The sequence below is a fragment of the Equus przewalskii genome, chromosome 14 (genome assembly GCF_037783145.1).
Source record: "Equus przewalskii isolate Varuska chromosome 14, EquPr2, whole genome shotgun sequence".
NCBI lineage: Eukaryota > Metazoa > Chordata > Mammalia > Perissodactyla > Equidae > Equus > Equus przewalskii.
In genome coordinates, this window is record NC_091844.1 from 62,337,693 (window position 1) to 62,361,628 (window position 23,936).

The 23,936-nt window shown below is 36.7% G+C and overlaps 1 long non-coding RNA gene across 1 annotated transcript in view; it reads right to left on the reverse strand.

The window, feature by feature from the left end:
- LOC139075796 (uncharacterized) overlaps positions 1-23,936 on the reverse strand; it is a 268,847-nt gene that overhangs the window by 120,527 nt on the left and 124,384 nt on the right. The window contains exons 3-5 of the long non-coding RNA XR_011526601.1: positions 16,241-16,368; positions 15,566-15,730; positions 14,225-14,339 (exon numbers count right to left, since the gene is read on the reverse strand). This is a non-coding gene — a long non-coding RNA (uncharacterized lncRNA). The remainder of the gene's footprint in view (positions 1-14,224; positions 14,340-15,565; positions 15,731-16,240; positions 16,369-23,936) is intronic.

Sequence of the window (23,936 nt, forward strand, 5' to 3'; positions counted from 1 at the left end):
GCATGGCTTGCCAATCAGTGCCATGTCCACAGCTGGGATCTGAACCCATGAACCCCAGGCCGCCAAAGCAGAACGTGCGAACTTAACCGCTGCACCACAGGGCCAGCCCCATGTTGTTTTTTTTTAATATGAAGACTTTGAGTCTTGGAAGCCTGCATTCTTCTGTGTCCTTAACACCACACAACTCTTTGGTATATTTAAAATAATTCCCAATAAACTGAATATTTCACAGAAATTTTACCTGATTGTGGATACAACTTACAAAATCCTTCTACTGACAAATAGTAGTACACTATTTCACACTCAGAAAGCAATCATTTCTTGATCTGAAAACCCTGTTCCTGCAAATTTGTCCAACCATCCATCTATTCATTCATCTACTGGATAATTGACCAAAGCCCTCTGCCATGGAATGCCTTTTCCAAAGAGGAAGTCAAGTAACTGAGAATTACTGCCTCTTGTTGAGGAGAAATATGTAAGAAAAGAAGTAGTCCAAGTTTCCTCATCTGTACAATGAGAATAACAATGAATATAAAACTCTTTGCACAAGGCTGAGGAATATAGTCAACCTTGAATGAATGGTAACACAGGTACAGTGGAGCACTTAAAATAGAACTGAACGCCTATGTTTAGAGGCATAGTCCCGGGAGATGAGCAGGAGGGTCACCCCATCTCTTTGCAAACACTCAGGAATGTGTTGAAGTTGCTTGTTACTTGTTTGGTGAGTGGGGTGAGTGTAAGGCATTGTAGATTCACTCTCAGCAGTTTCTTAAATGACGGTGGAGCTTAGAGCATCATGGAATTTAGCTGTGTTCTGAAACAAACCAAAGTATTCATTAACAAATATCTGCTAAGCATCCACTACTCATCCTTTACTCAGCACTGTTCTGCATGCTGAGGATACAGGAGTGAACAAAACAGACCAAATTCCTACTTTCATGGAGCTTACATTCTGGTGGCTACAGTCTCCAGATGACTAGGGTAGAAGAGGGAGCCAAGAGGATAAAAAACTCCCCTTCAAAAGGGTAAGGGAGTTTCTCATGCCTGCCGTAAGCCTCTTTCTATGGGAGGTATCAGCAGCAGCCACGTGTCCCTCTGATGAACTCTGGAGCATCTGGAAGCATCCTGTGTTGTTTCTTGTTTTGTTTTAGCAATTCCAATTAATTTCTATACATATTTTCCATTGAAGAAAATTTATGAGTTCTTTTGGCATCTTTCCCTTATTGCATCATGACAAACACAGAACTAACATAAGTGAAAAAGTCAATCATGCTATGTAACAAGAATTATTACTATACTGTAATTTGTGTTGAATTTCACATCACAATAAAGTTCTATTTCAAAACTTGCTTTACTTGGAGGCACCTTGAACTGACTTCTTTTAATTTTATATACTTTCTTTTTAATGTGGATGATTAAAGACATCTGATGAAAAGTGACCTAACTGGAATTTATTTAATTATATAATGTTTCTTGGGATTTATTTTAATAGGTTAAAAGCATCAAGTCTAACATTGGAATCTCCCCATGTGATCTTCATTCCATTTTTCTTGATAAAAAGTGTTATAATCCTTACCAGCATGACAGCTGACTTACGTGGCTGCTTTCCAGCAATTCTAGAGTTTGCATTTAGTGTTTTCCTGGAGAGTTCATACACTTTGTATATTATGGGTACCATCCATATTATATTTTCTTTTTTAATTTCTGTGATTGATAGTGATTCAGCCTCATTGCCAATTGCCTTTTCTTAGACTGTTTTATTTTAACTTTTTGGTGAGAATATTTAAGTTCTACTCTCTTTTTACATAATTTTAAATTTCAAATTTTACTCAGTGAAAAAGTTCCATTACAAAGCTTTATCATGAACTCTACATGCGAAGTTTTTCCTGACACATAGAGCTGAGAAATTTCCAAACTTGTAGTGGCAACAGAACTATTATAGTTCTGCAATGTAAGCAGGTAGTTCAATTTCTGAAGTTTAAATCCTATAAGTGAACCGAATTTATTTAGTCTTAGGAGAAACAATTTGTGAATGCTCACGGCAGCATTATTTGAAATCATCAAACCTGGAAATAACACAAAGGTCCATCAACAGGTAAATAGATAGACAAAATGTTGTATACACAGAGAGTGAAACATTATTTGTCAGTGAAAAGGAATGAACTACTGATACCATGGATGACTTGAGAATACCTTATGCCGAGTGACAGAAGCAAGAGAAAAACGAAATACATACTCAATGATTCAATTTACTTAGGACGCAAATTAATATATGATGACACAAAGCAGATCAGTGGTTACTTGGGATGAGGGGTGGAATGAGGGATCTTTTGGGGGCAATGGAGATATTCTCTTCTGTGCTGTGATGATGGTTTCATGGGTGTCTACAGTTGACAAGAATCATCAAATTGTATATTTCACATGAATAAATTTATTGCGTAAAGTATGTTCCTCAACAAATCTGATAAGGAAAATAATTTCTTGAAAGTGGGAGAAAGAAAAATCACATATAAAGCAAAGTTATCTAGTTTAACATTAGAATTATCTTCAAGATTAAATTCTCAAATTCACTAGTACTTCTTCAAAATGATGAACGAGGAATTTAGCTCTTTAGTCTAGAAGTCTATTCAAATGTCTCTCTCTCTTTTACATTAAACATACACACACACACAAACACACACATGGCATTTTAATATTGAAATGCAAAGGGTGCTTCTGTTATACTCTTTAAGCACTAACTCAAGCTCTAAGACAAAGCTAATAAGTCAAGTTATAAGCCAAATGAAAATATGTGAAGATGAGGAAGAACAGAAATTTTTGTTCCCCTAAATTTCGTATTCATGAATGATAACATGCATTCTCAGTCTCTGACTTCTATGGTCTTTATGCTGCTAACCATGCTTTCAGAGGGAGCAAACAATCCTAAATTTCCCCCACAGCCTTGTGTGCTGCCAATAGCAACCTCTCTCCATTGGCCAGAGTTTGAAATAATCATTGAAGCATTTGCCCCACTAACCATATTGAGTAATGTAGGTAAAGTTAACACTCTGAGTAGTAGAATCTCTTTCTTAGAAAATACAAAAATGAGTCGTATGAAGAAATTAGGGGCTCCTGTCAGAGCTTGGAGATGGCTGTGGGTCACTTCCTCAGCAGAGCTCCAGGACAGATTCAGATTGTCTCCTGGTTGTTTCTCTAAGGGCAGACATTGCACTTAGGAAAATTTTTGCATTTCGGATAGACAAGTGAACATTCACTGAGGGCAAAGTCACTTACAGTGTAGCTGGAAAATTCCAACAGCTGATGTGTACATGCTTCTTGCTGTTAACAGTGTCCTCCCAATTAAAAAAATTAAATATCTTCTCCTTAAAAGATAGGCTGTTTGAACTGCCAGCCTTCTTTTATAAACCTGTAAAGGGAAAAATTAACTTAATGTTCTTTCTGCCTGGAGTTCTTCATGCCAGTGTTCATAAGATATCTGCATAGCTTGCTCTCTTGCCTCCTTCAGGTCCTTGTTAAAATATGACCTTCTCAGCAAAATATTTCTGACAGCTTATTGAAAACTGAACCCTACCAAAACTCATCCCCCAGCCACACAAACACACACACACACACCCCACTATGCCCCTTCTCTTTTTTATATTTTTTCCATCATTCCATTATATGGTAAACTGGATGTGACTGATTTATTTTCTGTCTACCCTCCTCCCTCAGCAACCTCCACAAGATTTTTTGTCTGATTTGTTCACTACTGTATTCTGAGGTCTAGAAGTGTTCCTAGAACACAGTGGACACTAATTAAATATGGATGAATAAATGAATGAATAGCTATGCTACAGAGACAGGAGGATAAGTCCAATATACAGATCAGAGCCCAATTCATTGACAGTCTGGTAGAAGTAAGCAAGTTTTCCTTACATTTTGATAGGAAATCCTCCATGAGCCTCCATGAAGAAAGTGTCTAGAATTCCATACCTCAGTATTTTCCAAACTATTCCAATTATTTTTCCATGAGATCTTTTCCATGTGTTTCTTATAAAAGAGTGTCTATGGATAATCAAATTTTATAAATATAGATTATATTCATTTCTTAGAGAAATATAAGGTACATTTTATTAAGAGCTCTGAGAAACTCTGCAATAAAATCAAATAAAAAAGACGTCAACAAACTAGTCAATTTTTTAACCCACTTCCCCAAATTTATTTGATAGTAATAGTTTCCTCCCCTTTGAAATGTCTAACATCATATTGAACAGTGGTACTCAGTGAGGCATGATTTAGGAAATTCTGGCAAATTCAAACTATTCTTCATCTCTGAGGGAAAAGAAAAACTACATCAGTCATTTAAAGATGCAGAAGGTATAGCAGCATTATGAAGAGAATTGCTTAAGAATTAAATTTAACCAAACAAGAAGTAAGTCATAATAATGAATCAAAGGGAGAAGGACAAATATTTTATAGAAACAATGCGAACTACGGGTTTATACTTAAGGCTTAGCAATAAAATTATATAGACTTAAGGCTAAGTCCATGTAATTGCTGATTAATTTTTTGAAGTTTAGTGCAGTTTAAGAAAGGATTTTGAAATAGAATATATAATACAAAAATAATACTGATTATACATAAGTAAGACAAAGGCATACAGATGAGAATTAGAAAATAATGAAAGTTACACTTACAAATAGTGGATAGTTTCTCCATTGAATTTTGGGACAATTAACCCTCCATTTGGGGTGGTGGAATGCCCATCATAAACATAAAAAATTAGTTACTGATTAATTATGTGTTAACATTTAACATCAAAAATAAAATCATGACAAGATGAGTAAGAACGAGGAGAATATTTCAATAATTTGGGGCTAACGTCTTTCTAAGCAGAATGCCATGATCAGAAGGCTAATAAAAAAGTCACGGGTGTGTTCCAATGAACTTACATATTGTACATGGAGAAAGTTACAAAAGATTTTAAGGAGAAACAATTTTTAAAATATATTTGCAACATATATGACAAAGAGTTATGTCTTTTACTTACAATTTTTACAATTTAATAAGAATGAAGTCAACCTCAAATCCACGGCTTTTCTCATAAAAGAAAGAAACACAGGTAAAGTATTGAACTTCTAAAAAGAGGCTTAAATTCTTTTAATTAAGCATCTATCAGCTTGACAAAATTAACAAGATCAGTAATTCTTAGACTCTGCAAGTGTTTGGGGAAATACACACTCCCAAATATTGCATTGGTAAGAGTGTCTTTCTCTCTCAATAAGTACCAGAACTGAAACTACTTTTCACCTCAACAGCTCTACTTCTAGAAACTTATCCAAAAGAGAGAAGTGAAAATATGCAAAACAACGTGTCTATATTCAAAGGAACTTTTCTTTTTTTAATTGAGAAATTAACTACTAACAATTAAAACGTGGGAGGATTTGTAGCATAATTTGTAAAATAGGGGCTTTGGAATCAGGACCCAGCTAGACTGAATACTAAGATGTTGGGCAGTGTCTTAACTTCCTTAGGTCTTAGTTTTTCAGGTTACAAATACATACACACATACAACACACACATACGCACAAACACATCCCAATATTTTATGTAGCACTTCAAACAAATGACATAAATCACGCCCTGACATGGAAAATGTTCTGATACATCGTTAAGTCAAAAACAACCTGGTCCAGTGTACATATTAGATATATCACATTTATATTGTATGCCCAATCATATATCATATCATGAAAAAAGACATAGTAAACTGCTAGCAATGATTAAATCGGAGACTAGGGAGGTGGTAGTCAGGGAAAAGGATTAGGTAGAAGAGGAGACTTTTATTTTCTACTTAATATAGTCTATAATGTTTAAATATTTTTCAACTAATATAAATCAGCAACAACAACAGAAATACCTTCAAAAAATTTCAAAGCCAAATAAGCTTATTTGGAGTATCTTCATACCACTCGGTGAAGATTGCCCCATGAAGGCAGGACATGTTGTCAATGCTGTTCACTGTCTTCTCAATTTAAAATTAAGCAAACAAAAAGTCCACCTCTGTACTCAAAGTCAGGTATCCATGAGATTCATAGATCTCCATCTACTAATCTTTATATTTAAAAAAAAAAGCTTCCAATAACTTATTTTTGAATCCTAAGAACTGAATTATCCATCAGTTAATTAATCCTATTACAGGATTAGAATAGGATTTAATAATGAACTCAGGGGAAGCCTTTTAAAAACCATTTTTTAAACTCTCCTGGATTTGAAAGTAAAGTAAGACACTGAGTTGAGATACAAAGAGCAAGCTAATCTCAGAGTCAGAGGTTAATCCTAGGATTATGAATTTTAATAGTTATGTATGTAATTTCATCATTTGAAGGGAAAGACTTAAATGCTGTTTCCATGTTTGCTTAAATAATCTATCACTGCAGCAATTCACTGAAATTTAATTACAGCCTGGATGATGATTCTCCCGCCAGACGTGGAATACCAACTACTGTGGACTCCTCCAATGTTCGTTTCAAACTGGAATGCAACGCCAGGGGTATCTGAAGCAATGATGTGGTGGAGAAACACCAGTTTGCAAAAAGAAAGACACCTGGTGATTTTATTACTCTAAAAAGAGTAGCTCTATGAAAACATCTTCTGGGGATAATTTTTTAGCTAAAAAGAAAGAGTTCACCATACACTTAATGACATGAATTTGTTCTGGAACTAGACCAATATTTCCAGGGTTCATAGAATCAGAAACTCAATATCTTCAGAACTCTTCTTTTTTTTTTAGAAAGATCTTTGTAAAGTAGCGAAAGCTCTCTTATTAACTGAGAGTAGATAATAATTTAAAGCAAATGCTATATTGGAAATGTATCATTGAAATATATTTTAAATTAAAAAATTGCTTTTCATACCTGAAGAGGTGACCTATTGTACTTTATGAGACAAAATAAATAATCTGAAGCCACTAAATTGATACATTTTAAGAACTCCTATAGCTCACTTTAAAGATTTTATTAAAGTTGCCTCTAAGCTTTCTCACTTTAATTTAATTTATGTTTTCCAGATATATCCTTCAGGAGACATACAAACATTTCATCCAAATACTCTATGTATTAACACTTTGCTGATAGCGGATATATATACTGCATCCTCTCTCCATGTACATCAGTACCTCCTCAGCACAAACCACCAGCATGTTCAACACTTCCCTCCCTTCTTCAGTACTTCCTGTGGCTCCTAACAGCAGCCAAAGGGATTCTTTTACAATTCAACTCTCATCACGGCACTCTTCTACACAAAATCTTCCGCTGATCCTTGACTCCCCACCACCCCAATTACAGAATAAATCCAAAGGCCAGAGACGATCTTCATGACCCGGCCCACCTAGCATTATCTTCCCTTGCACTGCTTTGGAGGCACTGCCTTGCATCGTGGTCCTCAAATATATCCTTGCACTCTTTCTGACATGGAAAGGTCTACCCACCAGTATGTCTGTTGCTTACTCCCCCTCTTCATTTAGATCTCTGCTTAAACATGACCTCAGTGAGTCTTCTTCTGAGACCTGTTACCATCTTGTCTTGTTGTTATGTCTGACAGTGTATTATATATTTGTTTTAGGTTTTTGTTTTGGGGTACTCTTGATATCTGTCATCACAAGAATATAAGCTCCATAAAAGTGTGGGTTTTGACTGTTTCAATACCAGATGCATGATACGTACCCAATAAATATTTGTTCAATAAATTAATGAAGATTTTAAGAGATAACTCAATGTTATTTTATTTTCCAGAGTCTATGACTTTAATATTTTTAACATCTGATGATTAGTAAAGACCAGTCAATTAATATTCCTCAAACAATATCTTGGTACTCTATAAATCCTCAAGGGAAAAGAATTTAGGGAAGAACATCTTAATTAACTGAGAAAAACCTTTATTCTCTAAGGTGACATGAGTTGGTTAATTTTATCGGGATGGAATCACTATAGAGACGCAATATATTTAACAAGAAAATAAAGTTAGTCATCTAGGGCATTATGAGAGGCATCTGGGCCCTAACCTATGCCTACTTAAAGCCATATACACCTAACCTCAGGTATGACGTCAGAATTGACTTATGATATTCAGAAAATGTTTAATTCCTCTCTGGATGACTTTCTATCAGGTTTAAATTAATATAAAATTAAAAACATATTTTACAAGTCCTTAATATAATAAAATTAGCAATAATTACAAGTCTTAGTTATTGAGTCTTCTGTATCTCAAGAATCATGCTAAGCTTTTTTATATATGTTAGAGAGATAGTGTAGACTACCTGCCTGAGTTCGAATCCTAGTTTTGCCTTTTATAAGCTGTATGACCTTGTGAGAGTTACTTCATCTCTGGTTACCTCCATTTCCTTGCCTGTAAAACTGGAATAACGATAACACCTACCTCAAAACATTGATTTAACAATTAAATGAGTTTACTTATGTAAAGTTTTTAAAACAGGGCGTGGTAGGTAGAAAGTGCTCAATAAATGTTAGCTACTGGTATCTCTAAATTTAAAATAACTCTGCAAGATTGAGGTTGTTATCCCAATTTTTCAAGGGAGTAGATTCAGTGATAGTAAGTACCTTTTTAAAAGTTACAAAGTAAGTGGCAGAACCTAGAAATGAACATGAGTTTATCAGGTTCCAAAATTTGTAGTAGATTCACTTTGTGACAGTCCTCCTGTTTTATGTCACCATATGGCCTCATTTCCTGTTGACTGGGATGAAGACCATAACATTGATGATATCAATTTGCTCCCCCCAACACCCAAATCTCTCTGTATAATTTTATCCTTTCCCCCTGTTTCTGTATTTCATTGAATAAATCATGTCTTAGTTTTTACTACTTTCCTTCTCCATTGGATTCTCAATACGCATAAATATAATTGTCTTTTTCATTCTAAAACAATTAAACAATAAGAGATACATAAAAATACACTCTTCTTTTACTTCTTCATGAAACTCTCTTATTTGTCTCTTTTTCATATCCAGATTTTTAAAAAATTAATCTTATCCACTGTCCCAAAGCTCCCATCTGGTAGAAATCCTTTTTAATTTAGCTTCCGTTACCATCATTCAATGGAAATTACTCTCTTAAGACTAAATTTCCAAATCAGCTGTTGCTCCATCATCTCCCTTTGACCTTCCTGCAAGGCTTGACAGTTAACGTTCCCCTCTTCACCACTCTCTTGGTTTCTGTGGCTCTGAACTATGCAAAATTCCCATCTATTTCAATTATTGTTTTCCACTGGTTAACTTTTTTGAAATTTTATAATATTCTTTCATCCTTTAAATGATAGAATTTCCCCCAACTTTCTAAACTGACTGTACTTTCTTTCTTAATTTGTGGTCACATCCACTTCTAAACCTTAACTATAGATGATATAGATATTTCCAACACCTTGTCTTTGGACCTTCAGTTCTACCCAAATCTAGGCACACTTTCAACCACTTAGAGAATTCTCCAATTATGTGCTCTTCTAATCCTCAACCTCAACACAATCTTTTAGTCTACGAACTATCATTAATAAGTGGAAGTAGATCTAAGCTTTCTTTTTCCAACAACATTCATTCGCACTTGTTCAAACTCTTCTTTCCACTCCTTTATTCCACCGAAACTGAGACACTTTCTGGCAGTACCTGAAGTGCAGCACATTATCTATGTGAGGATGCTTTAAAGATCATAAAGATATTTCATTGCTCTTTATTTGTTTTGAAATTCGCCAATGTTTAAGACATACTTCCTCTTCCTGTTCTGATATCAGCATAGAAGAAAATTAGTTATATTATTCTATACTACGATTTTCCGTGACTTATCTGTTAGCAAATAACCCTCGTTTTCTTTTCTACTCCAACAAGTGGTATACTATCAAGTATTTAACAACAAGCTCTCCAGAGGTGGGAGATCCTATATTTATTATGTGGTAGATAAACTTAGTGTGTTGGGAATACATGTAAGGAAGACAGACAAGATATTGCTCTAAAGAGCTTCTATTTTTGTTGGGAGAGACACAACAAACAAAAAACAATAACAAAAATAAACAAACCAGTTTCTCATAATAAAATTGGCTAAGTAGCAAATGAACAGAATTGTGAAATTAAAGAATAATAGTGGTTCATAGCTAACAGAATGGCTCTTTCTTCTATTTTCTCAATTCTAAACGTCTTATTTAGTAAAGACCCAAAGCTCTAACTTACTTTGTATAATTATGAAAATAACTTATTTTTACTCGTTCTCTAAAGTTTGATGCCATTTTTAGAACTTTCAGAAATCAAGTGACTAGAATACAAAATGGTGGGATTTAGTGGCATACATAAAGTAAACAGGTGTATTCTTCCTCCTACCCCTTGCACACGGCCAGAAGGGAAGAGATGTTGTCAGAGGCGTATGATCACTGACCTTTAATATTGAAAGGAAATGAAAGAGGGTCAGGTGGGGAGAAAGTAATTTCTTTTATGCCTTAAGGGTGACTTAGGCCTGTTTTCTTCTTTTTAAAGATTTCCAAACATCTTTGCAGAAATATCCATTATACCATTGACAAGATTTGCATTAGTAATAGAATCATAGTTTATTATTGAGCAACATTTAGCAATTATGTCGAAACAACTGCCAATTAGCTTCCACATAGTATCATCCCAAAGAAATGATTACAGTCTTTATTTCTTGATCTAATAACTATGTTCAAATAGTGAAATAGTTACTTATCTAAATGATAACCATTCATAAATGTATCATAAATCATAGTCATGGGTTATGTTTATTGTCTGTATTTCACAGATATTTTCCATTATGACTTAAGGTGAGGTATGAAAATACTTTCTTATTTAGACAGCGACATTTTGTACAGCTTTCTTTAGACTTCAAGACCTAATTCAGGCAACTGGCTTGGGAACGTAAGTGCATGTATTATTATTTTCATTACCACATTATTCATTTATATAGCATCTCCTTTCCTCAAGGACCTCAGGGTGATTTACAAACATTAATTGCCAAATACCCATAGTGTTCCTTTGAGATATGTAAGCCTGAAGTTGGGCTAATTAAAAATTGTAAGCAAGTCCTTATCTTACACACACACACAACTTATTTACAAAATAACCCTTTCTAGGCTGTGCAGGAGTGAGTGATAGAGAAACGACAGCAGCAAGTTGCTTAGGCCAGATGGCGGCAGGACTTGTGAGACTCTGGCCCTTCTGTTTGAAGTGATTTGCCACTGTAGGAAACCAAAAATGAGAGGGTATGAAGCTAAGTCCATGGAAAGTTTAATTACACTAACAGAAGTCTAACTTCAAGCTTGCGCCCTTCTGGGATAGAAGGAAAATTCCACCTCAGTCATTATTGAAGTTCTTTCTCTATCATAGTATTGCATTAGAATCTCAAAGACCCATGTGATATTCAAAGGAGGGAACTTTAATGCCCAACCTCTCTGGGCTACTCCTAACATCCTTACTGCTGTTGGTTCATTGCAGTCTAGTCACTCTCTGCCTCTGTGCCACATGCCTACCACACCACCTCCGTGATCACACCATGCAGCCAGCCTCTCTACATTCTGGCCACATTATTGGGATACTGCTGTAGAGAATAGCAACAAAGCCAAAAATTGATTTTGAAAAAAAATCAATAAATTTGATGAACCTCCAGTAAGGCTTGCTCAAGATAAAAAAGAGCAAGCCAAATAACCGATATCAAGAATGAAAAGGAAACATTATAGATCAGACATTAAACAAACCTGTTGATAAATACAATTTTAGATGAAATATAACGATTCCTAGAAAACACAATTCATAAAACTGAAAAAGAAAAAAGATAGAAAAACTTTTATATTTCTTTACCTATTAAAGACATTCTCAATAACTTCAGGTTTGTGACGTAGGGGAGGCACCCGGGGATGTTAGACACTAAATCTGTCACTCTTTTCCCTGGCTTTATTTTTCCCTTCTGTAAATGAGGAGGTTGAACTGTATTATCATTCCAGAAAGAAAACTCTAGGCTGATAAACTTTCACCAGAGAACTGGGCCAAATATGTAAGGAAGAAATAATACCAATGTTTTATACACTCTTCCAGAGAAGAGAAAAAGTGGGTATACTCTTCAATTTTTTATGTGACCATCATAACATTGATACCAAACCACAAAAAGAACAGAACAAAAAAAGGAAAACATAAGCTAAGCTCATACATGAACATAGATGCAAAAAATCCTAAACAAATATTAGCAAAACTATTTCAATGATAATTGCAATATATCATGACAAAGTAGCATTTATTTCAGAAACGCAATGTTGATTTAACATTAGAAAATCATTATGCTCTGCCCTTTTAACAGAGTAAAAAAGAAAAATCATATGATCATCTCAATAAATGTAGAAAAAAGTTTAATGAAATTTAATATTGATCCACGATTTAAAAAGAAAATCTTGGCAAACTAGGAATGGAAGGGAGATTTCTTAATCTTCTAAAGGGTATTTACCACAAACCTACAGCAAGTATTTAATGAGTAGTCATACTTTCTCTTTGAGACAAGGAACAAGACAAGGATGTCTACTCTCACCACTTGAATTCGATACTTTTTTAAAAAACTGGATACTGATGATATACACAGATATATCAAAAGTAAGAACAGTGGTTGCCTTCAAGAAGGTAGAAGGATATCAAGTAAAAATGGATAATGTAGGTCACGTTTATTTCAAAACTATTCCTATATTACTGTAACAGCAGTAATGATAGTTTGATGTTTGGGATCATATTAATTGACACATTGTAATGGATTTAGAAGAGAACAATACAGCAACTCACGAAACCTGAATTTCAGGCAAAGGGGATTGAGGCAAGGTAAGGATGCCAAAAAAAATCTTACCTGACTGGCAGAATTCTAATCAGATGTCAGTGAATTCTGTGTGGCACGGGCCACGGCTGGCCCTTTCCCCAGTGGTCTGCTTTCAAGAATTTTTCAGTTCCCTATACCTGGTGGGAAGCCCATTGTGACAGAAGCCTTCTTAAGTATTGTCACAGATGATTACCTTCCTTGTTGACCCAGAAAAGACACAAACATACAACCTGGCTTCACCAACCTAGAAGTACAGCCACCTCCCAAGTTGTAACCTTCTCTATCTGGAGCCGTGAGAACGTTACCTCTGTAAGCCTCAGTTTCCTTATCTGTACAATGGAGATATTAATTGTTCCTAACTCAGAGGGTTGTTATGAGGGTGAGAGTTGACGCATGTAAAGCATTTAGAACATTGCTTGCCATGTAGTAAGTGCTCAGCAGGTATTGGCTATTACTTTGATCATTAATGTCCACCAGGAGGTGGACTTAGCCTTTGGTACCTAAACAACAATTACATCAGAATATAATCAGTACATTGGGTCATTTGTCCTTGTGTGGCAAGATGAGTTGAATATTAGTTGGCTAATTGGGTTGAGATAAGCCAAGCCGAGGCTGGTCCTTTCTCACAGTCTTGCTTTCCCAAAGATGAAGATTGAGCCCAAAAGCCCTTCCTGCTGATCCCCCATCTCATGCCTTCCCATTTCAGGTGGAGAGCTGCTCAGACAAAGTTTTCTCTCTCTTTCTCTCTCTCTCATGATATCACTTGCACAAACATATGCATCTACACAAGATTTGCAAGGCAAAATTTACATACACAAACTGTTTGTATCGACAAAAGGAAGTCACGCCACACACTCCCAAAACATCTTAGATCCACAGCTCTGCCTCAGCCGCCTCATAGGATTTACTTCACGAATTTTCATTTAGACTCTCAGGCTATAAGAGCTGCATTGTAAAACAGCTTTTCTTAAGGAAAATTGAGGGGTGCCTCTGCATTATAAGATGGACCCTAAAGGATATATGCAGCATTCAGGTGGGGTTTTTTCCCTTCAAAACAAAGGATCAGCCTGCTCCAAAAGTAAGTTCAAGTGTCAACCTCTTATAAAGCAGGAAGTGCTTTCAGCTTGTGAATAACAATAAATAAATACAACAAAACTTAAGTGCCAAGTTTCAGCCAGGACCATAAAATAGGAAAGCTTGGTAAGACATTCTTCAGGATCTTTTTCGAACAATTGTATGATTCCATGTTTTAAATATTTCCCCCAAGGGTATTAAATCATGAAAAACAAGCAGAAGACCTTAGATGTTTGTCTTAATTTGGGTTTCTGTTCTTTAAGATACTGACTAATTGTGAATCCTTGAGGATATGGACAAGAGTAATTACCTGAGGAGCCCAATGTGATAGCCGCTTACATGGAAAAATCTGGAAGCACATCATTTGCGCTACACTGATGGCCACTGCACTGCTGGCGTTGGTGGCATCAGGCGCCATCCTGAGGCTTTGGGGAAGAAGGAACAGTTGAAGATGAAGTGTTAGATGAAACCAGTATCTCAAAGTAAATGCCCAGGTTCGGTGCAAATGGAGAAAAGTGGTGGATTAATGTTAGCAGTTTTCTCCAGGTGAATTAAATTATTCACTGAGCCAGCAAGTTTCCTATCTACTCATTAACCACTTCAGCAAGTCCTGGAGTAATTGAGGCAGAGTGGTCCTGTTGGCTCCTTGCCCCTAACATGCTTTTCAGGAAACGGAAGTCAAGTTGGATATAATTAGGTGGGGTCCAAATTAAAATGTAGTGATAGTGCACATATGCCTTTCTCCCTGTTACGCCCTACATCATTTTCAAGGTGAATTTGCCAACCCAAGAAAAAATAAAAATAAAGCTCATTGTCTCACAAATGGGAAAGAGATTTGCAAAAACAAAAAGGAACTCTTTTTGACTTTCTTGCTTACACATTCTAGACTGACTCCCAGGATATATTTACTTCCAAAACACTTTCACTTGTTTGATTTTTTTTTATCTCCCCTTTTTGTATCTTATTGTCACAGCATTCTGTATAGATTAACTCATGGAACTATAAACACCTTTCCAGGTGCAAGACTCTTAAAAGTTGATAATTATGCTAACATCACCGAAGTTTTGTAATGAAAATGCTGATAAAAATATTCATATGAATGTAAAGTGCATAAATGCTATAAAAATATAAATGTACACCATAGAATATCTACATAGATATAATCTCTCTTTTGCAACACGTAATAGCTGATCTGTTTCTGGAAGGTTATATCTGGCTCAGGTTGGAGACAAAATCCAGTCAGTAGAAAAAAGTGCCTTGGAGGTACCGCCAGGCCTCATTTGGCAACAATAGTGATGTGCGACAGCACTTAATGAAATATCATATCTTTTCAATTAAAACTTTATATACTGGAGGTTTACTTAAATTACACCAAGTAATTTTCAAATCTAGAGCTTAGTGAGGCATCAGAGATGAACTGTGTGCCATTTCAAAGCATTCATGTGAACACTTAATCATTATTTTTCATCACTAAAAAACCACTTTTCCCCCAAATAATAAATATTGAAAGAAATGAGTGTCCTATCATACAGCATCTATTTTTATTTTAAATGATTTATCCTTTTCTGAAGAGCCAAAACGAAATTAAGCTCCATCAAAAGTCCTCTTCATGCTTTCCAAACCAGAGTTAATAGGCTGTCACTTTACTTACGCGGTTCTCTTGATTCTGTGATTATGGAACAGCAGTTTTCTGACTGGTTTCTTCCAATGTGGACAGCTGATTGTAGACTGAGGTTAGTTGGTATTTGTCTGGAAGGAAAGTTATCCCCAGTGCTCGGTGGGATGTTGTGGTCAGAATCCTTGCCAGCAGCTCTGCCTGAGAATCAGCAAAGGAGCAAAGTATATTCAGCACCTCCTTTTTCAGTCACAGTTATAAAAGAAGCAGACATACATTTTATGACAGATTGACTAAATTCTTCAAACAATCCTCTTAGGGGGAACTGGTAGGTGCCAGATTGTTATAAGAAGACTATCCAGAAAAGGAAAAGGCAATTTTAGATGAAAGGAGTGTTTTTTATTTACTTTTATTATGTGTGTGCATTTGTATATATGACAAGCTTGTGGCCCTAGGAATTATCAAATTAGTAGATTTTGCATCTGCTGATTTCTCTATTTTTCAACCTCATAGTTAATTTATTTAACTGCATCCTCATTAGGAGTTCTGAGCAAATAATATCACCATTTAATTGGGTAGGTATTACATGCTTGGCAAAATACTTCAACAGCTATACCTTATTATTTGATCTCCATAATACTTTTGGTTAACTTGGGGTGGTATCATTTTACCAATAAAGAACCTGAAATTCAGAGGAGGTATATGACTCGCCTTAAGTGTATACTGCCTTTTTGAAAGCTGCAGCTAAGTAGAATGTCCTCGTTTCTAGTAGGATGATCTTCCTACTCTACCATATGGCCACCTATGATGATATTTCTTCAGGAATTGCACAACTGGTTCTAAAAACAAAAGCAAGGATAAAAGCAATTACTCAATTTGCATCATTTGATAAGAGCTGTTTTGTATACCAACATTTCCAAATAATAGAGTCACCATCAAATACATGGATTATTATAATTTTAAAAAGTGTCAAAAATAATGGGAAGGTTGTTGCTAGACGCTAGCCAACTGATGGATTAGCTAAGATACATTCACAAACAGTACTTAAGAGAAGTCAATCTGGAGTGCTACTGATGACCCTTCTCTTTGGTTACATGTCACCGAATGACTCATCTCCCTCAACCGTCATCCCAGTGACCGTAAATACTGTGAACACTGAAGAGGGGTAGATGAGGTGCTTTCCTATTCCAGCACAGAATGGGTTTCACCCCTAATGAGAAGTAACGTACATCAGCAACAACTGAAAGCAGTACACCCTTACTCACGTCAACGTATTTTGACATATATAATCTCATTTGATCCTAAGAAGACCTCTGTAAAATAGGGAAGATAAAAGCCACATTTGAGAGGGAGAGAGAGACCACTGAGGCTCAGCAAAGTGAAGTGATTGCCTCAAGGTCTCACACCTCGGAAGGGGCAGTTCAGGAACAAAAATTCAAATCTTTTGACGCCAAATTCAGCACTTTTGGAACCATGTCTGTGAAAACAGAGAACCTAGGAATGTTTGCTGGAAATATTTTTTTGCTTCTTCTGTCCTCTCACTAGACATGACTAGGAGCTCATTGCCCCAGAGATATTGCATAAAGGATTTTCTGCCTCTCTCAGGTGGACAGAAGGGGAATGCCAGGACCTTTCATCCATTTTCCTTTCCCATCAAATAAAACGGTGATATGTAGGCTCTTTGTATTAGAGAAATGCAAGCAGGAGGCCAAGTGGAACAGGAAACAGATGTATTTGTGCTGCCTGAAGCTTATATAATTGGATGGCCTTTTTAAGAAAAATTATCCAAATTATAAATACAAAATTAGATATTAAAGCAAATGTTTATTTAAAGTGAGTAAAGAAATCCCAAACCAAGTACCAATTTCAAAAAACTGACAAACTGCAATATACAGAAAATTAATGTCATTTATTTATTAAATGACATATGGCAAAAATATCATTTTTCCCTGTTTTCTGGATGAATAGCGTTTGCCTCTTCAGAGGACAAGGATTTTTTCATGTAATTTTCAATAAATAAAGCAAAAAAGATGATTGTCATTCTTCTACATGTTTTTCCTCCCCGTTAACTAACTTAGGAGCCAAAAGTCATAAGGCACATTCATATCGAAGTATGACATCTGGCCTCCATCTTGGATGAGTAGGCATAATGGGTATGAAGAGTATTATGGGAAGACATTTCTATACCAGGAAGGTTTAAATAAAAGCTTGTCAGTGTTCCGTGGAGGAAGAGCTCAGCAACACCAGCTTAGCAACCCTTCCAGGTAACTATCTAATCAGAGCTAGTAGTGCAGAAGACACACACAGCCACTTTGGAAAATGCCCATGCTGCCAAACCACAAGAGAAGCACTAGCTTATGTGCTTCTTTCCTAGCTCGAGAAAGTGTGGTGGAAGGAAGGACTTTCCTACAGACACAAAGGAAAAAGTAGTCTGCTCTCAGGAGTGGTCCTAATAACACTCTGACTGATCCTCCTTTGCATTCATTCATCCAACACACACACACACAACCTTTAATGTGCCAGGCACTATGCTAAGCCCTGGAGCTGTAGCAGTAAGCAAATCAGCATTCCATCTATGCTGCCTGAGAGGTCACCTCTCACAGCTGAGCAGATTGACACATGTAGGAAATTTCTATTCCCAGGGGAATATAAGATCCTGGGGTAGAAAAACTAAGTTCCCTGGGAAATTCTGAACAATTTTTTCTCCCTAACTTTATGGAATTCTTGACTCTCAACTGTGGGTTGAAGTAACTGGAACATTCCTTAGCTCTGATCCTCACAGGCATTAGTACCATGCAGGCACATTTCACTTGCTGACATTTGGCATCTCAGGTCGTTGTAATCCAAATGAAGTCTCTGTAGCAATAATGGTGATAGTCACATAAAATTACAGAAGCAATTTAAACCAGAAAAGAAATATCTCCTCACATGAACTCTCTATGACAGCGCTGGGCTGAACTACCCTATTGTTTTTAAATTCATACCACCACGTAGAAAAGTTTTAAAGATGCCATAAATCCCTTCAGCAGAATTTAGACAATCACTCACATGACATGTCACATTTGGGGGCATATTTTCATCATTACTCATTGTGTTTGTCACAATACTTGATATTACAAACAAGACCCTCATTTTAAGAAGCTCATTTTCTGGCATATAATTATCCTCCTAAAACTATAATCCTTTGTTTGTGAAAGCATGATTTATTTCTATGGAAATATGATTACAACTTTAGGTAAAGGAATAAACAGGAGAAACAGATGAAACTTTTAAAAGTATCCTTCTTTCATGCAAATTTCTCGAGCAATAAAGTGAGAATTAAGAAAATAGAACATGCATGATGGGCTGGCAAAATTGTGGCCGAATACAATTTCTAAAATTTTCTCAGTACTAGGTGCTTGAAAGTACACAGTTTATTTAGGATGACTGCAAGTGCTGTCTCACCTTTTATGCACTTTCACTTTGGGGTAATTTACATATTTGGCAAAATTTTTACTTTACTTAATTCTTAAATTTCACTCTTCCTATAAATATTTTTAATGTTTCCAAACTCCTATTTCATCCAAAAAGGTAAAATTTATGAAGGTCATATTTATGTCAGCAGCTTTCAGGATGAATTCTGCAAACTGCTTTGCCGATCATTGACTTTCTAACACTATGTCTAAAACAGCAAAAAATGTTAATGCAGAACCTTACGTATAACACACTTATCTGCTGATAATGATAGATATACTGTGATTAGCCTATTCAGTCTAAATTATTTCCCAAAAACCCCATTGGTTACATAATTATCGTATCCAAGGTATATTTCTTTTGAATTCTTACTGTTGACTCTATTTTTTTTAAAACTATTGATCTACCCATCTTGTTTACCCTTTCTCCTTCTCTGAGGTCATTGGCATGCCTCTCTCCTGCTTCTCCTTCTGCATCTCTGATCACTCATTCTTGGTCTCTTTTCTGTGCTTCCATGCATCTTCTAACATCTAAATGAGGCAATTCCACAAGCCTCCAATGATGATAGTTTGCTTTCATCTTGCTCATTCGTGCTCCTGTGTTTACTCCAAATCTGATGGCATCAAATGCTACTGCTTGTCAACATCTCCCAGGTCAAACTCTTCCTACCTGACTTTCTAAGTGGCTCATGATTTATCCTTATCTTCCTCAGGGAAAACATCATGTCACACTCAATTAGCTAAGGAAAAATCTTTTTCTGAAATGTACTCCCTTTCTTTACCATTTCTTGCTGCTCATGGCTGCAACATTCTTTTTACCTCCCACACTAGAAACCTAGCAGTCATCTAAATTTTCCCTTTGCCTCATCCTTTGAATCCAGTCTGTCACTATATCAATACACTTTCTTACTTAAAAAGTCTCCTTTCTCTCTATTCCCACACCAGTCGCATAACTGGAGCCTTCATCACCACCAACTATGTACTTCCCAGCTGATCTCCTTCCTCACCATTATTCCTCTTGCCAAACACAAATGGATTGATCCTCCAAAAACAGCCCATTAATCATGCAAATCCCTATTTCAAAACATGATGTAGTTTCCTATTTTCCACCTCCTGCTTCCAGTCTAATATCTCCTTCTCCATTTTATTTATCCAAACTGATTTCTGACTGATCCCCATTATATGGTTCGTAATACAGTAGTCCCTTCTCGCAAATATTGTCCTACTGATCTTTCTCTTAGTGTCTTTGTTCATGTTGGCCCTCTCTCTAGTAAGATATAATTATTATCTCCACCTATTCAAGTTCTACTCCTATTTCAAAGTCCACCAAATTTCCTTGCCTCTAAGTTCACACACACTGATCTCTCCCATCTCTAATGTGCTATCACACTGAAGTTCTAAGCTATTTGGAACAATTCAAATAAATGGCTGAGGCTGCCTGGATGACACGTTTTGGCCAAATCTCAAGGGGTTCCTGCATCCTAGTGAGTCCACCATAATTTCAGCTGTGATTGCCTCTTTTACACTTTCAAGAACTCAAATTCTGAGAGAGGTGTCAGAAGGGCATCATAGGCGGACTCTGAACTCACCTCCTCCCATGCATACAACAAATTTACAAGTACTCTGGGAACAATTACCCCTGAGAGAGAACTGAAAGTTAGATAAAAAGAATTCCAAAGCAAGGGACAGTCCTAACTGAGGTGGAAGAGGCAGAAATTCCTTTCTGGAGAGAAAAAGGCCACCTTTGCAAGCCACAGCACTTCATTGCCAGCCAGGAGTAATCCTAAGGTATGCAGCCTTCCCTGGAGGAGTGAGGGACCTGAGCAGGAGAACATTACTGCTATAAGCAGCTTTTGGATTTGGCACAACCAAGATGAGTGTCATAAATCTAGCTTTGCTGGCTACTAACAACGATGAGGAATACCCCTAGAAAAGCTGTGGGACATAATAGAAAAAAAGCTGGCTCTTAAAGGGCTGAGACAAAACTTTACCCATTTCAGAAAGCAACCTAAAATCACCAGAAAGAAAGATGCAGAGTCTTTCATGAAAAGAGATTCACGTGATAGTCTCTGGGTGCATCTTGGTGAGAGGTGAGACCTCTCCAGGGACTGAGACATTGGCAGCAGCCATTATCATGATGGAGTACAGGCATGCTGACACAGACACTGACAGATGCCATTGGACTTCTTCCCCTGGCCAGTTAGCCCAGAGTCTGCCCCACCCACTAGAGTATGGATTTAATCCAGGTCAGCCAGGGCAGGCAGCCTGCCCTAGGGACTGGCCCCACTCAACAGCAAGCCCTTGGGCAACTTGTAGGCCTGCATAGGCTGGTTGCCTAGATCCTCTGCAGTTGGGTGATTGGGTCTGCCTCTGTGGGGCAGGACATGCATGAGAAGTGAGTGGAGTATGTCGGGCATTTGTGGAGTGTGTGGGGCCTCTGCAGTGAGGTGAATGGGTCTGATTTAGAGTGTTGGGGAATGCATACAGGGCAAGACTGTCTTGATGGTGGATATGGACCTGTGGGTGGTAAGGCTTGTCAGCTGCAGAAGACTTATGCTTCTCAAATAGCCACATAAGAGATTGGCTCCACCTTCCAAAGCCTGAAACAATTGGGTGCTCCATCACCTGAGGCCAGCCCCACTCAGCTGTAATCCTGAAAGAGCTGACAAGAGCCTTGCAGGCTGGAGGCCTACAGTGATTTTAAGCCCCTGAGGCTAGCAACCAGCCATGCAGGGGGCCTACTCACTTAACCGAAAAACTTCAAAAGGAATGTGCTATTATACCTTGCAGCCAACTGTACAGGGGCTCCCTATCCCAGAACAAGTGACTGAAGGGTCCACAGCAGCCACATGCAGCTGAGCATTACAACCATCTGGCCAGTGGGACATCCTAGCCTCCCTGGGTACCTTCAGGAAGAGCAACACTTCTGCAACAGAAGGACACATGTAGCCCACACGGGGATCACTACTGGAATATTTGGAACTGTGACAAGAGGGAAACACACTGCTGGGCCACATAAGGCATCTCTTATATAAAGCCACCTCTCCAAGATCAGGAGACATAGCTGAGCCACATAATACATAGATATAAGCACAGAGAAAGAGGCAAAATGAGGAGGCAAAGGAATATGTTCCAAGCAAGAGGACAGGACAAAACCCTAGGAAATGAACTAAATGAAACTTAAATAAACAATCTACCTGACAAATAGTTCAAGCAAAAAGTCATAAGGATTCTCACTGATCTTGGGAGAAGAATGGATGAATTCAGTGAGAAAGTCAACAAAGAATTTTAAAAATATAAAAAGGAACCAGTCCAAAATGAAGAATACAATACTGGAAATGAAAAATTCACTTGAGGGACTCAATAGCAGAGTAGACGATACAGAATGGATCAGCGAGCTGGATGAAAGACTAAAGGAAATCATCCAAGCTGAACAGATAAAAGAAAAAAGAATTAAAAAGAATGAGAACAGTCTAAGGGACCTCTGAGACAACACCAAGTACACTAATATTCGTATTATAAGTGTCCAAGAAGGAGAAGAGAGACAAAAAGGCAGACAATCAATCTGAAGAAATAATAGCTGAAAACTTTCCTAACCTAAGGATGGAAACATATCCAGGTACAGGAAGCACAGAGAGCACCAAAGAAGATAAACCCAAAGAGGTCCACACGAAAACACCTCATAATTAAAATGTCAAGAATTAAAGATAAAGAGGAATCATGAAAGCCACAAAAGAAAGGCAACAAGTTACATACAAAGGAAACCCCATGAGGATATCAGATGACTTCTCAGCAGAAAACTTATAGGCTAGAAGGGAGTGACAGAATATATTTAAAGTGCTGAAAGGAAAAAACATACAGCCAAGAATACTCTACCTGACAAGGTTATCATTCATAATGGAAGAAGAAACAAAGAGTTTCCCAGAGAAGTAAAAATTAAAGAAGTTTATCACCAAGAAACCAGTTTTACAAGAAAAGCTAAAGGGGCTTATTTAAGTGGGAAAGAGAAGACAACAAATAGGAATAAGAAAATTATTTAAAAAAAAAGGCAATAAAGTCACTGGTAAAGCCAAAAATACAATAAAGATAGCAGACCAACTACCCATGAAGATAATATAAGGGTCAAAAGACAAAAGTAATAACATTACCTATTTCCATGATAAGAGGGTAATGGATACACACACACACACACACGAAGAGGTTAGATATGAGTTCAAAAACTTAAAATGTGGGAAGAGGAGAGTAAAAAAGTAGAGCTTTTAGAAAGAGGTCAAACTAAAGAGACCATCAACTTAATATAGATTGCTCTATATGTAGGTTATTATATATGAACCTGATGGTGATCACAAACCAGAAACCTATAATAAATACGCAAAAAATTAAGAGAAAGAACCCAAACATAATACTAAAGAAAGCCATCAAACCACAAGGGAAGAGAACAAAAGAAGAAGAAAGGAAGAGAGAAGAACTACTAAAACACCCAGAAAAAAAGTAACAAAATAGAAATAAGTGCATACCTATCAATAGCTACTTTAAATGTCAATGGACTAAATTCCCCAATCAAAAGGCATAAGGTGGCTGACTGGATAAAAAAACAAGACCATATATATGCTACATACAAGAGACACACTTCAGATCTAAAAACACTCACAAACTGAAAGTGAAGAGATGGAAAAAGACACTCCATGAAAATGGCAATGAAAAGAGGCTGGGGTAGTAATATTTATATCAGACAAAATAGACTTTAAAACAAAAACTGTAACAACAGACAAAGAAGGACACTACATAGTAATAAAGGGAACAATCTAACAAGAGGATATAACACTTACAAATATTTATGCATCCAACATAGGAGCAACTAAATGTATAAAGCAATTATTAACAGATATTAAAGGAGAAATAGACAGTAACACAATGATAGTAGGGGACTTTAACACTCCAATTACACCAATAGA